This window comes from Phyllobates terribilis, unplaced genomic scaffold, assembly GCF_046119375.1.
Source record: "Phyllobates terribilis strain yellow unplaced genomic scaffold, ASM4611937v1 Scaffold_108__1_contigs__length_5656254, whole genome shotgun sequence".
In the NCBI taxonomy this organism is placed as follows: Eukaryota; Metazoa; Chordata; class Amphibia; order Anura; family Dendrobatidae; genus Phyllobates; species Phyllobates terribilis.
The window spans coordinates 1,602,610-1,617,662 of NW_027362868.1; the positions used below are offsets into that span (position 1 = coordinate 1,602,610).

The 15,053-nt window shown below is 46.2% G+C and overlaps 5 non-coding genes and 1 pseudogene across 5 annotated transcripts; all 6 read left to right on the forward strand.

Moving 5' to 3' along the window:
* Positions 1-2,698: 2,698 nt before the first annotated feature.
* Positions 2,699-2,891, forward strand: LOC141200816 (U2 spliceosomal RNA). Its single transcript, XR_012272525.1, has one exon. It is a non-coding gene; the product is annotated as a U2 spliceosomal RNA (small nuclear RNA).
* A 1,115-nt stretch (positions 2,892-4,006) lies between these two features.
* Positions 4,007-4,197, forward strand: LOC141199220 (U2 spliceosomal RNA). Its single transcript, XR_012270978.1, has one exon. It is a non-coding gene; the product is annotated as a U2 spliceosomal RNA (small nuclear RNA).
* A 1,112-nt stretch (positions 4,198-5,309) lies between these two features.
* Positions 5,310-5,500, forward strand: LOC141199221 (U2 spliceosomal RNA). The gene has a single exon (XR_012270979.1). It is a non-coding gene; the product is annotated as a U2 spliceosomal RNA (small nuclear RNA).
* A 1,115-nt stretch (positions 5,501-6,615) lies between these two features.
* On the forward strand, positions 6,616-6,806 carry LOC141199223 (U2 spliceosomal RNA). The gene has a single exon (XR_012270981.1). It is a non-coding gene; the product is annotated as a U2 spliceosomal RNA (small nuclear RNA).
* A 1,115-nt stretch (positions 6,807-7,921) lies between these two features.
* Positions 7,922-8,112, forward strand: LOC141199224 (U2 spliceosomal RNA). Its single transcript, XR_012270982.1, has one exon. It is a non-coding gene; the product is annotated as a U2 spliceosomal RNA (small nuclear RNA).
* A 2,989-nt stretch (positions 8,113-11,101) lies between these two features.
* Positions 11,102-11,272, forward strand: LOC141200958 (U2 spliceosomal RNA; annotated as a pseudogene).
* Positions 11,273-15,053: the final 3,781 nt, after the last annotated feature.

The window sequence follows — 15,053 nt, forward strand, 5'->3', positions numbered from 1 at the left end:
GGTCGCTGCAGGACCTTCTTCACTGCGGCTGGGACGTGAGGGAGGAGCTGGAGGAGACCAAGAAGAGCCTGAAAAGGCACTTTGAGGAGGAGTCCAAGCGAATCATCTTCCGTTCCAAAGTGGAGAATCTGGAGAAGGGTGAGAAATGTAACTCATTCTTTTTCAGGAAACTTCATGCCGGTCACACGCCCCTGAACGAGCTGCGAGACGAGAGCGGAAACATGCGACGTGGGAAGGAGGACGTGATGAGGGTCGTCAGCGACTTCTACAGCGAACTCTACTCCCACAAGACTACCGACCCCGACGCTGCTGATAAGTTCCTGTCAGGTATCACTAACCATCTTGATCCTGCAGGCACGGCAGCCTTGGACAAACCTCTGATGGTGGGCGAATTGCTCTCTGCCGCTAAATCCTTTAGGACCGGCAGGACCCCGGGCAGTGATGGTCTTCCAGCGGAGCTCTATGTAGCGCTGGGAGACCTCATCTGTCCGGACCTGTTGGACCTGTACGAGGAGATGGTGGTGGAGGGTAGAATGCCTCCATCTTTGAGGGAAGGAATGGTCACGATCCTGTACAAGCGGAAGGGAGAGAGGTGCAACCTGAGGAATTGGCGTCCCATCACTCTGCTCAACGTGGACTACAAGATCCTGGCCAAGACGATGGCGACACGACTTAAGACGGTCATCGGACGGATCATCCACCCGGACCAGACCTGCGGCATCCCTGGACGTCGCATCGCAGACAGCCTCGCTCTCGTGCGGGACACGGTCGAGTACATCAAGGTCCGCCGCGCACACGCGGCCCTGGTCTCCTTGGATCAGGAGAAGGCCTTCGACCGGGTTTCCCACGAGTTCATGGGCCGAGCTCTGCACCGGTTAGGTTTGGGTAACATGTTTTGTTCGTATGTCCGTCTGATGTATTTTGATATCCACAGCTCGGTGTTGGTGAACGGCTGGAAGACTGACCCCTTCCCTGTCCTCTCTGGGGTCAGACAAGGCTGCCCTCTATCACCTCTTCTTTTTGTTTGTGTTATAGAACTCTTCGCAGAGGCTATCCGGCAGAATGGAGAGATCAGAGGGATCACCGCACCGGGTCCGGGACGACACGAGGTCAAGTGCTCGCTCTACATGGACGACGTCACCGTCTTCTGCGCTGATCGTGGTTCAGTCGACGCCCTCGTCCAGACGTGTGAGAGGTTCGGCCGGGCTTCAGGGGCCAAAGTCAACTGCAGGAAGTCGGAAGCCATGCTCTTCGGGGATTGGCAGCCGGCCTCCTCCGCCCCCTTCCCCTTCAACATTCAACCGGATTTCCTCAAGGTGCTGGGAGTCTGGTTCGGGAAGGAAGGAGCGGCCCTCAAGTCCTGGCAAGAACGCTTGGCCAAGGTGAAGCAACGGATCGGACTCTGGAGCCTCAGACACCTCACTTGTGAGGGTAAGGCACTCGTCCTGCGTAATGAGGTCCTGCCCGTCTTGCAGTACACGGCGCAGGCCTGGCCCCCACACGTCACTGTGTGCAGGGCCATTACCAGGACAGTGTTTCACTTTGTCTGGGGATCCAAGATGGACAGAGTCAGGCGGGCCGTCATGTACAAGGAGCCTCGCAAGGGTGGGAAGGGTGTTCCAGATATCCCCACCCTCCTGCGATCCTCTTTTGTGTGTGATTGTGTCCGCCGGACTTTGCAAGTCAAGAATGGCTCCGCGGGCAGGTCCATGTCTCGCTTCTTCCTGCTTCCTCTTTGGAGGCGACTCGGCTGGGACAAGTGGGACAGCTCCTTCCCCTACAAATGGACGACGCCATGGTTCTACGGAGACGTCGTTCGATTTGTGGGGGAGCATCAACTGGAGGGACTCAAGCCCGACTTGTGGAAGCCCAAAACTATCCACAAGCTAATCAGAGCCAAGGATGACGTGGAGAACATCACAGGACTTCACCAGGACACGCTGGAGACTGTGTGGACAAATGTGTCGTCTGACAGGCTGACCAACGGGCACAAGGACTTGTCGTGGATGGCGATTCAGGGCGGACTGCCCGTCCGGTCATTCATGCATGCCCGGAACCTGTGCAAGACCCGGTACTGCCCAAGGTGCCCCTTCGTGGAGGAAACATCTTTGCACACTTTTTGGGACTGCGGATTTGCACAGCGCCTATTGACTGCACTTGAGGACGACCTGAGGAACTCTGTCCCCAGGGCGAGCCTATCGCACCATTCTGTGCTTTACGGACTCTTCCCTGGGGTTCATACCGTCGGAGCCATCCAGGAGGCTTGGCGCCTTATGAACTGCTTCAAGGATGCCGTTTGGGTCGCCAGGAACCGGCTCATCTTGAGGAGGGAGAGGATGTCCATCCAGGACTGCCGCAGGCTGATCCACAGCCTGCTCAGAGACTATTCCATCATGGACGGTCCGGAGGACGAGGACGAGGACTAAACCCCTCCTCCCCCTCTCCCCTTATGTGTCTTGTCTTTCAATAAAGCTTCGGGCCTGTGATTTTCCCCTCCCCATCCCCTTTTTCCCAATCCCCATCCCTTATCACGGTTCGTCGTACTGTATTGATTGACATGCTTTTTCTTTCAGATTGAGTGTTTTGTGTAGCATAGGGGTGTGATGTGTCTAGTTAGTGCGTCGTATCCTCATGCTATGTAAATATGATGTAGAATTCTGTGTGTACTGGGCTGCGGCACTGTACACTGTCTGTTAACTTATTTTTTGTGCTAATAAAAGATATATTCAATCAAAAAATCTGTTCTTATCAGTTTAATATCTGATACGTCCCCTATCTGGGGACCATATATTAAATGGATTTTTAGAACAGGGAGATGGAAAAAGAGCTTGCTCTGTCCACTCCACGCATTGACCTGGTATTGCAGTATCTCCAGGACCGGTGCACCCCTTCTTTAATGCAGTTTCTAAAATCAGAAAGAATTGAATTCAATGTTTTTTGTTCATTTTGCTTGTTTGTCGGATTTTGGGATGGACTCTTTGGCTTTGCTTTTCTTCTCCTCATTGGATTTTTCATGTTCAAAGTTGCAGAAGCCAGATTACAAGCTCATTTTGGTTCAACTTCAGCAACTGTGCATTGCATTGCCATGTAATGTGATGCAATGCTATCTTTCTAGCTCTCCCTTTTTACTTCCTTTTGGATAAACAGACATATTAGGCAAGCATTTTGGAGCTTTCACCTAAATAACTACAGGTGGTGAGATAAGCTGCACAATATAATTGACCTTTCAGTATATTGTTGCACACACACCATCTATTTAGCAAATGCCCTTGTTATCAACAGCAGCCTTTTAAACTCACCTGAGCTAACAGGTATGTGCGCTGGTTACTCTGCTGCGCTTAAAATTTCTTTTTTGGTTTGCTACAATGCCTTTTCTGAAACGTTGTCTCCCTCTGCTGGAACACTGACTTCTTTCATTTAATGCCTGCAGACTGTAAAAGAGAACCCAACCCAAAAAGTTTGGTTGATTAGTCTGTGGCATTCTGTTAAACTGTTGCTTATGGCGGTCTCTGTGAGCTTCTCAGCGACATTCAGCCAGCCAGGTATCCTGCCTGCAGTAGATGGAATGTGGCAATGGAACGCTGGCTGCGCGTGTCATAATAGGCTCTGAGCCTTTATATACCTGTGCACAGCAGCAGCCACCTTCAGTCTGCTGCTGGACAGCCAGCAGCAGCAGCAGCAGGAGAGGTATGTAATCAGGAGCCCTCCTGCTAAGGGTAGACAGCTGCTCGTTCCACCCCACCCCCCGCCTTAATTGGTTCTCCTCCCTTCCAACGGTGTTGAGGCGGGTGGGAACAGCAGGGGGTGAAGGTGCTGTGTTTAAAGAGGTGGAGTTATGCAGATCTAAAACGCGTGGATTGCAGCAGCAGCAAGCCGAAAAGTGCAGGCATGTAAGGGATCTAGAGGTTGACAACATGTCTTCTTAACGGGAGTCCAGGAGCTCATCTCCACAAATGGACTTTTCAGGATCCTTGGGTGGCTCCGTAGTTTGAAACCAATTCTGGTTATCGCTTCTCGGCCTTTTGGCTAAGATCAAGTGTAGTATCTGTTCTTATCAGTTTAATATCTGATACGTCCCCTATCTGGGGACCATATATTAAATGGATTTTTAGAACAGGGAGATGGAAAAAGAGCTTGCTCTGTCCACTCCACGCATTGACCTGGTATTGCAGTATCTCCAGGACCGGTGCACCCCTTCTTTAATGCAGTTTCTAAAATCAGAAAGAATTGAATTCAATGTTTTTTGTTCATTTTGCTTGTTTGTCGGATTTTGGGATGGACTCTTTGGCTTTGCTTTTCTTCTCCTCATTGGATTTTTCATGTTCAAAGTTGCAGAAGCCAGATTACAAGCTCATTTTGGTTCAACTTCAGCAACTGTGCATTGCATTGCCATGTAATGTGATGCAATGCTATCTTTCTAGCTCTCCCTTTTTACTTCCTTTTGGATAAACAGACATATTAGGCAAGCATTTTGGAGCTTTCACCTAAATAACTACAGGTGGTGAGATAAGCTGCACAATATAATTGACCTTTCAGTATATTGTTGCACACACACCATCTATTTAGCAAATGCCCTTGTTATCAACAGCAGCCTTTTAAACTCACCTGAGCTAACAGGTATGTGCGCTGGTTACTCTGCTGCGCTTAAAATTTCTTTTTTGGTTTGCTACAATGCCTTTTCTGAAACGTTGTCTCCCTCTGCTGGAACACTGACTTCTTTCATTTAATGCCTGCAGACTATAAAAGAGAACCCAACCCAAAAAGTTTGGTTGATTAGTCTGTGGCATTCTGTTAAACTGTTGCTTATGGCGGTCTCTGTGAGCTTCTCAGCGACATTCAGCCAGCCAGTTATCCTGCCTGCAGTAGATGGAATGTGGCAATGGAACGCTGGCTGCGCGTGTCATAATAGGCTCTGAGCCTTTATATACCTGTGCACAGCAGCAGCCACCTTCAGTCTGCTGCTGGACAGCCAGCAGCAGCAGCAGGAGAGGTATGTAATCAGGAGCCCTCCTGCTAAGGGTAGACAGCTGCTCGTTCCACCCCACCCCCCACCTTAATTGGTTCTCCTCCCTTCCAACGGTGTTGAGGCGGGTGGGAACAGCAGGGGGTGAAGGTGCTGTGTTTAAAGAGGTGGAGTTATGCAGATCTAAAACGCGTGGATTGCAGCAGCAGCAAGCCGAAAAGTGCAGGCATGTAAGGGATCTAGAGGTTGACAACATGTCTTCTTAACGGGAGTCCAGGAGCTCATCTCCACAAATGGACTTTTCAGGATCCTTGGGTGGCTCCGTAGTTTGAAACCAATTCTGGTTATCGCTTCTCGGCCTTTTGGCTAAGATCAAGTGTAGTATCTGTTCTTATCAGTTTAATATCTGATACGTCCCCTATCTGGGGACCATATATTAAATGGATTTTTAGAACAGGGAGATGGAAAAAGAGCTTGCTCTGTCCACTCCACGCATTGACCTGGTATTGCAGTATCTCCAGGACCGGTGCACCCCTTCTTTAATGCAGTTTCTAAAATCAGAAAGAATTGAATTCAATGTTTTTTGTTCATTTTGCTTGTTTGTCGGATTTTGGGATGGACTCTTTGGCTTTGCTTTTCTTCTCCTCATTGGATTTTTCATGTTCAAAGTTGCAGAAGCCAGATTACAAGCTCATTTTGGTTCAACTTCAGCAACTGTGCATTGCATTGCCATGTAATGTGATGCAATGCTATCTTTCTAGCTCTCCCTTTTTACTTCCTTTTGGATAAACAGACATATTAGGCAAGCATTTTGGAGCTTTCACCTAAATAACTACAGGTGGTGAGATAAGCTGCACAATATAATTGACCTTTCAGTATATTGTTGCACACACACCATCTATTTAGCAAATGCCCTTGTTATCAACAGCAGCCTTTTAAACTCACCTGAGCTAACAGGTATGTGCGCTGGTTACTCTGCTGCGCTTAAAATTTCTTTTTTGGTTTGCTACAATGCCTTTTCTGAAACGTTGTCTCCCTCTGCTGGAACACTGACTTCTTTCATTTAATGCCTGCAGACTATAAAAGAGAACCCAACCCAAAAAGTTTGGTTGATTAGTCTGTGGCATTCTGTTAAACTGTTGCTTATGGCGGTCTCTGTGAGCTTCTCAGCGACATTCAGCCAGCCAGGTATCCTGCCTGCAGTAGATGGAATGTGGCAATGGAACGCTGGCTGCGCGTGTCATAATAGGCTCTGAGCCTTTATATACCTGTGCACAGCAGCAGCCACCTTCAGTCTGCTGCTGGACAGCCAGCAGCAGCAGCAGCAGGAGAGGTATGTAATCAGGAGCCGTCCTGCTAAGGGTAGACAGCTGCTCATTCCACCCCACCCCCCGCCTTAATTGGTTCTCCTCCCTTCCAACGGTGTTGAGACGGGTGGGAACAGCAGGGGGTGAAGGTGCTGTGTTTAAAGAGGTGGAGTTATGCAGATCTAAAACGCGTGGATTGCAGCAGCAGCAAGCCGAAAAGTGCAGGCATGTGAGGGATCTAGAGGTTGACAACATGTCTTCTTAACGGGAGTCCAGGAGCTCATCTCCACAAATGGACTTTTCAGGATCCTTGGGTGGCTCCGTAGTTTGAAACCAATTCTGGTTATCGCTTCTCGGCCTTTTGGCTAAGATCAAGTGTAGTATCTGTTCTTATCAGTTTAATATCTGATACGTCCCCTATCTGGGGACCATATATTAAATGGATTTTTAGAACAGGGAGATGGAAAAAGAGCTTGCTCTGTCCACTCCACGCATTGACCTGGTATTGCAGTATCTCCAGGACCGGTGCACCCCTTCTTTAATGCAGTTTCTAAAATCAGAAAGAATTGAATTCAATGTTTTTTGTTCATTTTGCTTGTTTGTCGGATTTTGGGATGGACTCTTTGGCTTTGCTTTTCTTCTCCTCATTGGATTTTTCATGTTCAAAGTTGCAGAAGCCAGATTACAAGCTCATTTTGGTTCAACTTCAGCAACTGTGCATTGCATTGCCATGTAATGTGATGCAATGCTATCTTTCTAGCTCTCCCTTTTTACTTCCTTTTGGATAAACAGACATATTAGGCAAGCATTTTGGAGCTTTCACCTAAATAACTACAGGTGGTGAGATAAGCTGCACAATATAATTGACCTTTCAGTATATTGTTGCACACACACCGTCTATTTAGCAAATGCCCTTGTTATCAACAGCAGCCTTTTAAACTCACCTGAGCTAACAGGTATGTGCGCTGGTTACTCTGCTGCGCTTAAAATTTCTTTTTTGGTTTGCTACAATGCCTTTTCTGAAACGTTGTCTCCCTCTGCTGGAACACTGACTTCTTTCATTTAATGCCTGCAGACTATAAAAGAGAACCCAACCCAAAAAGTTTGGTTGATTAGTCTGTGGCATTCTGTTAAACTGTTGCTTATGGCGGTCTCTGTGAGCTTCTCAGCGACATTCAGCCAGCCAGGTATCCTGCCTGCAGTAGATGGAATGTGGCAATGGAACGCTGGCTGCGCGTGTCATAATAGGCTCTGAGCCTTTATATACCTGTGCACAGCAGCAGCCACCTTCAGTCTGCTGCTGGACAGCCAGCAGCAGCAGCAGCAGGAGAGGTATGTAATCAGGAGCCCTCCTGCTAAGGGTAGACAGCTGCTCGTTCCACCCCACCCCCCGCCTTAATTGGTTCTCCTCCCTTCCAACGGTGTTGAGGCGGGTGGGAACAGCAGGGGGTGAAGGTGCTGTGTTTAAAGAGGTGGAGTTATGCAGATCTAAAACGCGTGGATTGCAGCAGCAGCAAGCCGAAAAGTGCAGGCATGTAAGGGATCTAGAGGTTGACAACATGTCTTCTTAACGGGAGTCCAGGAGCTCATCTCCACAAATGGACTTTTCAGGATCCTTGGGTGGCTCCGTAGTTTGAAACCAATTCTGGTTATCGCTTCTCGGCCTTTTGGCTAAGATCAAGTGTAGTATCTGTTCTTATCAGTTTAATATCTGATACGTCCCCTATCTGGGGACCATATATTAAATGGATTTTTAGAACAGGGAGATGGAAAAAGAGCTTGCTCTGTCCACTCCACGCATTGACCTGGTATTGCAGTATCTCCAGGACCGGTGCACCCCTTCTTTAATGCAGTTTCTAAAATCAGAAAGAATTGAATTCAATGTTTTTTGTTCATTTTGCTTGTTTGTCGGATTTTGGGATGGACTCTTTGGCTTTGCTTTTCTTCTCCTCATTGGATTTTTCATGTTCAAAGTTGCAGAAGCCAAATTACAAGCTCATTTTGGTTCAACTTCAGCAACTGTGCATTGCATTGCCATGTAATGTGATGCAATGCTATCTTTCTAGCTCTCCCTTTTTACTTCCTTTTGGATAAACAGACATATTAGGCAAGCATTTTGGAGCTTTCACCTAAATAACTACAGGTGGTGAGATAAGCTGCACAATATAATTGACCTTTCAGTATATTGTTGCACACACACCATCTATTTAGCAAATGCCCTTGTTATCAACAGCAGCCTTTTAAACTCACCTGAGCTAACAGGTATGTGCGCTGGTTACTCTGCTGCGCTTAAAATTTCTTTTTTGGTTTGCTACAATGCCTTTTCTGAAACGTTGTCTCCCTCTGCTGGAACACTGACTTCTTTCATTTAATGCCTGCAGACTATAAAAGAGAACCCAACCCAAAAAGTTTGGTTGATTAGTCTGTGGCATTCTGTTAAACTGTTGCTTATGGCGGTCTCTGTGAGCTTCTCAGCGACATTCAGCCAGCCAGGTATCCTGCCTGCAGTAGATGGAATGTGGCAATGGAACGCTGGCTGCGCGTGTCATAATAGGCTCTGAGCCTTTATATACCTGTGCACAGCAGCAGCCACCTTCAGTCTGCTGCTGGACAGCCAGCAGCAGCAGCAGCAGGAGAGGTATGTAATCAGGAGCCCTCCTGCTAAGGGTAGACAGCTGCTCGTTCCACCCCACCCCCCGCCTTAATTGGTTCTCCTCCCTTCCAACGGTGTTGAAGCGGGTGGGAACAGCAGGGGGTGAAGGTGCTGTGTTTAAAGAGGTGGAGTTATGCAGATCTAAAACGCGTGGATTGCAGCAGCAGCAAGCCGAAAAGTGCAGGCATGTAAGGGATCTAGAGGTTGACAACATGCCTTCTTAACGGGAGTCCAGGAGCTCATCTCCACAAATGGACTTTTCAGGATCCTTGGGTGGCTCCGTAGTTTGAAACCAATTCTGGTTATCGCTTCTCGGCCTTTTGGCTAAGATCAAGTGCAGTGATCTACCGGTTGCTGCCTTGGTCTTGGCTGAGAGGTGCCTTGGGTACCCGGCTCCTTGGCCTCGGGGGATCGCTGCATGTAGCAGTGCGGCTTCACCCCCTTGCTGCTTTTGGGGAGCCGGATTAGTCCCTGGGCAACGAGGGGCGATCAGCCTGCCTGCTTTTTTTAAGTAGGCGAGGAGGATTTTTGCCACGTTTGGTGTGAAGATATGGACGGGAGAAGCCCAAATATGCTGACCTGTGAAGAGGTCCCAGTTTTTACAAGACTGAAGAATGCAGTGCGGTTTATTTTTTTGGATCCAGAGAAGAAGAAGTCTGGCTTGTTTTTTTTGGTAGAGAAGATTTTGTTTGGACTATTGGAAGTTCAAATGGAACAAGTTTTGTCTATGTTGGAGTTCCCGAAGAGAGGGATATATGATGTTATTTTTTGTTCAGAAGATATCTTTTCTGACTTTTGGAAGAGAATGGATCTAGTGAAGGAAGATTCGATACTTGAAGGTGTTTTTTTTGTGTCGCATTTTCCTAGGAAGGAAAGGCTAATAGTAATAAGGATGTATAGTCCTTTCATATTGGAAGAAGAGATCATGACCTTTTTATCCCGGTACTGTGAGAAAGTGAGTTCTGCTGGCAAAATGTTTAACCGATATGGTTTTTGGACCACGAGGTGGAGGTTCCTGGTCAAGTTCAAGGAAAGTTCGGATGGTGTTGTGGTACTCCCACCAAGTAGATTCAAAATCGGGACAGTTAATGGAGATATGTTCTTTACAGGTATGCCGAAGTTTTGTAGGCGTTGTAAACAGTATGGCCATGAAAAGGATTCCTGTACATTACAGTGGTGTGCCAAGTGTGAAGAAGTGGGACATAAGGCAGAGAATTGTGAAAAAAGTAAGAAATGTAATCTATGTGGTGGCAGTGGTCATTTATATGATTGCTGTCCTGTCAATAAAAGGGAGGAGAAGTCAGTTGACAAGGAAGATGGAAATGAAGAAGAGTCTGAAGCTGCCCCCCATGATGAAACGGAAGAGAACATATCTCAAAAGAAGGAGGAACAAATAAGAGATATAAGAAAAGAAGGTGATCATATGGAAGAAGATACTGAGAGTGATATCACAGGCGTTGAGATTGAAAATACTAGCTTGGAAGAAGAAGTGGAGGTGGATAGGGAGTCAGAAGATCAGGAGGAAAGTGAGTCCTCCAGTCAGGATGAAAAGGAAGGTGCTGTAAGTAATATGGAAGAGGAGGAGGAGGGTGAAGAAACTAGTGAAGAAGAAAGAGAGGATGTCGCATGTGAAGCCAGAGAAGAAATTGAAGGAGTTTTGTCATCTGGGAAGGACTCTAGTGAAGCAAAGGATGTTTCAGAAAAAAATATGAGGGAGATGGAGGAGAGACAAGAAGTGTTGAAAATGCTAGAGAGTTGTGAAGGGGGGAGTCAGGCTAGTCTAAGGCGCAAAGTGTGGAATAACATTTATAGCGATATGCATCGTTTTTTTTCAACTTACAGAATACCTCAGTCGTTGGCTAAAGAGGTAGAAGAAGCTTGGGATGGTCGGTTTCTGGATGGGAGGCTTTTGAATGCCTTGGCAGCATATGGCCTGAAGAGAGGAATGTTGCCTTAAATCGTAATGGTAAAGATTGTAATGTTGTGATGTAAAGAATATGGAATAACTGTATTGTGATAATATAAACGTATATATATAAAATAAGATTGGAAAAATGGATATATGACCCACAATGATGGATAACAACCTAATACCATTTGGAAATCATTGCAATGCATGAAATGGTAAATATGGGACTTGTAATCTGAGTGGAAATAAAAAAAAAAAAGAAAAAAAAAAAAAAAAAAAAAAAAAAATCTGTTCTTATCAGTTTAATATCTGATACGTCCCCTATCTGGGGACCATATATTGAATGGATTTTTAGAACAGGGAGATGGAAAAAGAGCTTGCTCTGTCCACTCCACGCATTGACCTGGTATTGCAGTATCTCCAGGACCGGTGCACCCCTTCTTTAATGCAGTTTCTAAAATCAGAAAGAATTGAATTCAATGTTTTTTGTTCATTTTGCTTGTTTGTCGGATTTTGGGATGGACTCTTTGGCTTTGCTTTTCTTCTCCTCATTGGATTTTTCATGTTCAAAGTTGCAGAAGCCAGATTACAAGCTCATTTTGGTTCAACTTCAGCAACTGTGCATTGCATTGCCATGTAATGTGATGCAATGCTATCTTTCTAGCTCTCCCTTTTTACTTCCTTTTGGATAAACAGACATATTAGGCAAGCATTTTGGAGCTTTCACCTAAATAACTACAGGTGGTGAGATAAGCTGCACAATATAATTGACCTTTCAGTATATTGTTGCACACACACCATCTATTTAGCAAATGCCCTTGTTATCAACAGCAGCCTTTTAAACTCACCTGAGCTAACAAGTATGTGAGCTGGTTACTCTGCTGCGCTTAAAATTTCTTTTTTGGTTTGCTACAATGCCTTTTCTGAAACGTTGTCTCCCTCTGCTGGAACACTGACTTCTTTCATTTAATGCCTGCAGACTATAAAAGAGAACCCAACCCAAAAAGTTTGGTTGATTAGTCTGTGGCATTCTGTTAAACTGTTGCTTATGGCGGTCTCTGTGAGCTTCTCAGCGACATTCAGCCAGCCAGGTATCCTGCCTGCAGTAGATGGAATGTGGCAATGGAACGCTGGCTGCGCGTGTCATAATAGGCTCTGAGCCTTTATATACCTGTGCACAGCAGCAGCCACCTTCAGTCTGCTGCTGGACAGCCAGCAGCAGCAGCAGCAGGAGAGGTATGTAATCAGGAGCCCTCCTGCTAAGGGTAGACAGCTGCTCGTTCCACCCCACCCCCCGCCTTAATTGGTTCTCCTCCCTTCCAACGGTGTTGAGGCGGGTGGGAACAGCAGGGGGTGAAGGTGCTGTGTTTAAAGAGGTGGAGTTATGCAGATCTAAAACGCGTGGATTGCAGCAGCAGCAAGCCGAAAAGTGCAGGCATGTAAGGGATCTAGAGGTTGACAACATGTCTTCTTAACGGGAGTCCAGGAGCTCATCTCCACAAATGGACTTTTCAGGATCCTTGGGTGGCTCCGTAGTTTGAAACCAATTCTGGTTATCGCTTCTCGGCCTTTTGGCAAGATCAGTGGTGGTTTTCTGCTGCTGGTGTTGTTTGGAGGGCAGTTGTGACTGGGGTTCCCCCTTGTGGGGCCCTAGTGTGCGATTGAGCGGCGATTGTGTTTATCTGCTGTAAAAATGGTGGAGAAAACACGTGGATTAGAGGACTCGGTCCGTCTGAAGGTGTCTGCAGGTCATGAAGGAGAAATCGGTTTGGACCAAGTTTGCGTTGATGTCTTGAAGAACATTAATGGCTTGAAGGTAACGGATGTATTGGCACTGCAGGATTTTCAGAAACAAGGAATTTATGATATCACTTTTGTTTCTTTGAGTATTTGCCAGAGAGTCTACATGGAGTTGGTACGAATGAAGGAAGAAAAGGAATTGAAATGCCTAGAGTTTATTGCACTGGAACCTCTGTTCCAGCAGACATATAAGTATGTGGTTGTGCACATGTATAACCCTAAAGTTCCGGATGAGACTGTTTCCAATTTTTTAGCTCGGTATTGTAGTGAGGTTAAATTTTTGTGAAGAATGAAGAACAAATACAATTATCTAAATGGCAAGAGGAGATATGTTGTAAAACTGAGACCGGATGATAGAGCTATTGGGGGTGCCAAGAGCATTCCTGCACAGTTTTCTATCGGAGGAGAAAGGGGATTTTGTTTTTATAATGGACAGATGGAATATTGTAGGAAGTGTCATGAGTTTGGACATGTTCAGAAAGATTGTCCAGTGCAAGGTGATGTTTGTAGAGGTTGTGGGAAATCTGGGCATGTTGCAAGTGGTTGCCCAATGAATAAGGTGTGTGATTTGTGTGGACATGCAGATCACCTTGCAAGGAAATGTAGATTGTGGGCTCAGATTCCTAGGTCACAGGTGGACGCTGAAGAGAGGCAGAAGAAGACTCGGCAGGAAAGTGGGGAGGAGGGCGAAGGCTCAGATTCAGAGGGGGAAAGCCAAAAACAAGATGGTGGTAGGGGAAGAGACCATGCGGTGCCCAAGATGGAGGAAAAGGGGCGGAGCCAGAAGAAAGTTGGTTTGAGGGAGGGGCTGGAAGTAATAAACAAAGTAGCTGATGTGCATGGCCCGGGTGATGGGATGGATTTGTCTAATATGGCGGAGTCAGTGAATCCTGTTTTGGGAAGAGATGGGGGTGAGGAAATGGAGGTTTTGGAGGAGGAGGATTCTGATTCGGATGGAACTATAACCCCTCAGCAGCGTGATAGGGTTAACAGTGATTGGAGTGAAAATGAGGAGGAAGATGATGGCAAGGAGGAGAGTTATGCCTCCGTGATTAAAAGAAGTAAGGTGGAGGGGTGTTGGTCTGGGGGGCAGGAAGATCCAGTCTCCCTAAGACCAGGTTATTCTAACAGGGACTCGAGTTCTGAGTCGCCTGATATACGTAGAAAAGTGGGTGGCAGGAGTGGGTTTTCTCCTGGTTCATGATGGATCGGGTATGGTGGAGATTTTTTCCTGTTGTTATGATGGCGTTGTGTGTTGCTTCTCTGAATGTACGAGGGATTGGTTCTGCTTGTAGGAGAGCAGGGATACTGGAGTACATTGAGAGTGTGAATGCAGATATTGTCTGTCTGCAGGAATGTGTAATTAAATCTGCCCCGCATGAGAGTGAGTGGAATAAGGGGCAATCTTTTTGGTCCCCATGCTCAGAAAACAGGAATGAAGGGGTGGGCATTTTACTGTGTAATTCCAGTCTAAAGGTTTTAGAGTTTAAAGTAATCATACCTGGGAGATGTTTGTTTTTATTAGTGGATTTTTTAGGTCAGCGGGTACGGGTTTTTAATGTTTATGCCCCTGCTGATAAACAAGCAAGAGTTGGGTTTTTGGAGTCTCTAAAGTTGTTTTTACCAGGCAGAGACTTCACTATAGTGGCTGGAGATTTTAATTGTGTCAGATCCGCAAAAGATCGTAAGAGCTCTACGGAAGGTAGGACTGATGTTACGTCTAATATTTTAAATCAGATTGTGCAGGATTTACGCTACACGGATGCTGGTCTGATGGTTGGGCCAAGTGATAAGTTCACATACATATCAGATAGTGGACGTAGTGTTTCCCGAATTGACTATGTTTTTATGTCTGAAGGGATTAAGGTGGCCAAGTGCAATCACGTGATGACGACTTTTTCTGACCACAAGATGATAGTGGTAGATCTGTGTATAGCTGAGTCCCTGGCTTTTGGAAAGGGACTCTGGAAGCTGAACGTAAGCCTGCTGGAAGAGGAGAGTGTTAAGGTTGGTTTTAATAAAGTGTTTTTGTCTTGTGTGTCTGAACAGCACCTTTTTAAAGATTTGCTAGAGTGGTGGGACTGGGCTAAGGAGAAATTTGAATGTTATTTTAAAGGGGTGTGTTTTAGGAGAGCGAAAGCCAAAAGGGATCATGATGCTGCTGTTATTTCAAAATTGGAAGTACTCCATAAGTTTAAGAGAGCGGGGATGGAGGTGGATAAAGAGATTGCAGATTTGAAGGACGAACTGAAGAAGATACTTATTGAAAAAGGGAAGACTATTATGTTTAAGGCAAAAATAAAGCACATGGAGGAAAATGAGCAATGTTCGAGATACTTTTTTAAAAAATGTTTTAAACCTAAAGGGGTTTTTAAGTCTGTTTTTTCTCCTGCAGGGGAGGTATCTGGGGATGAGATGATT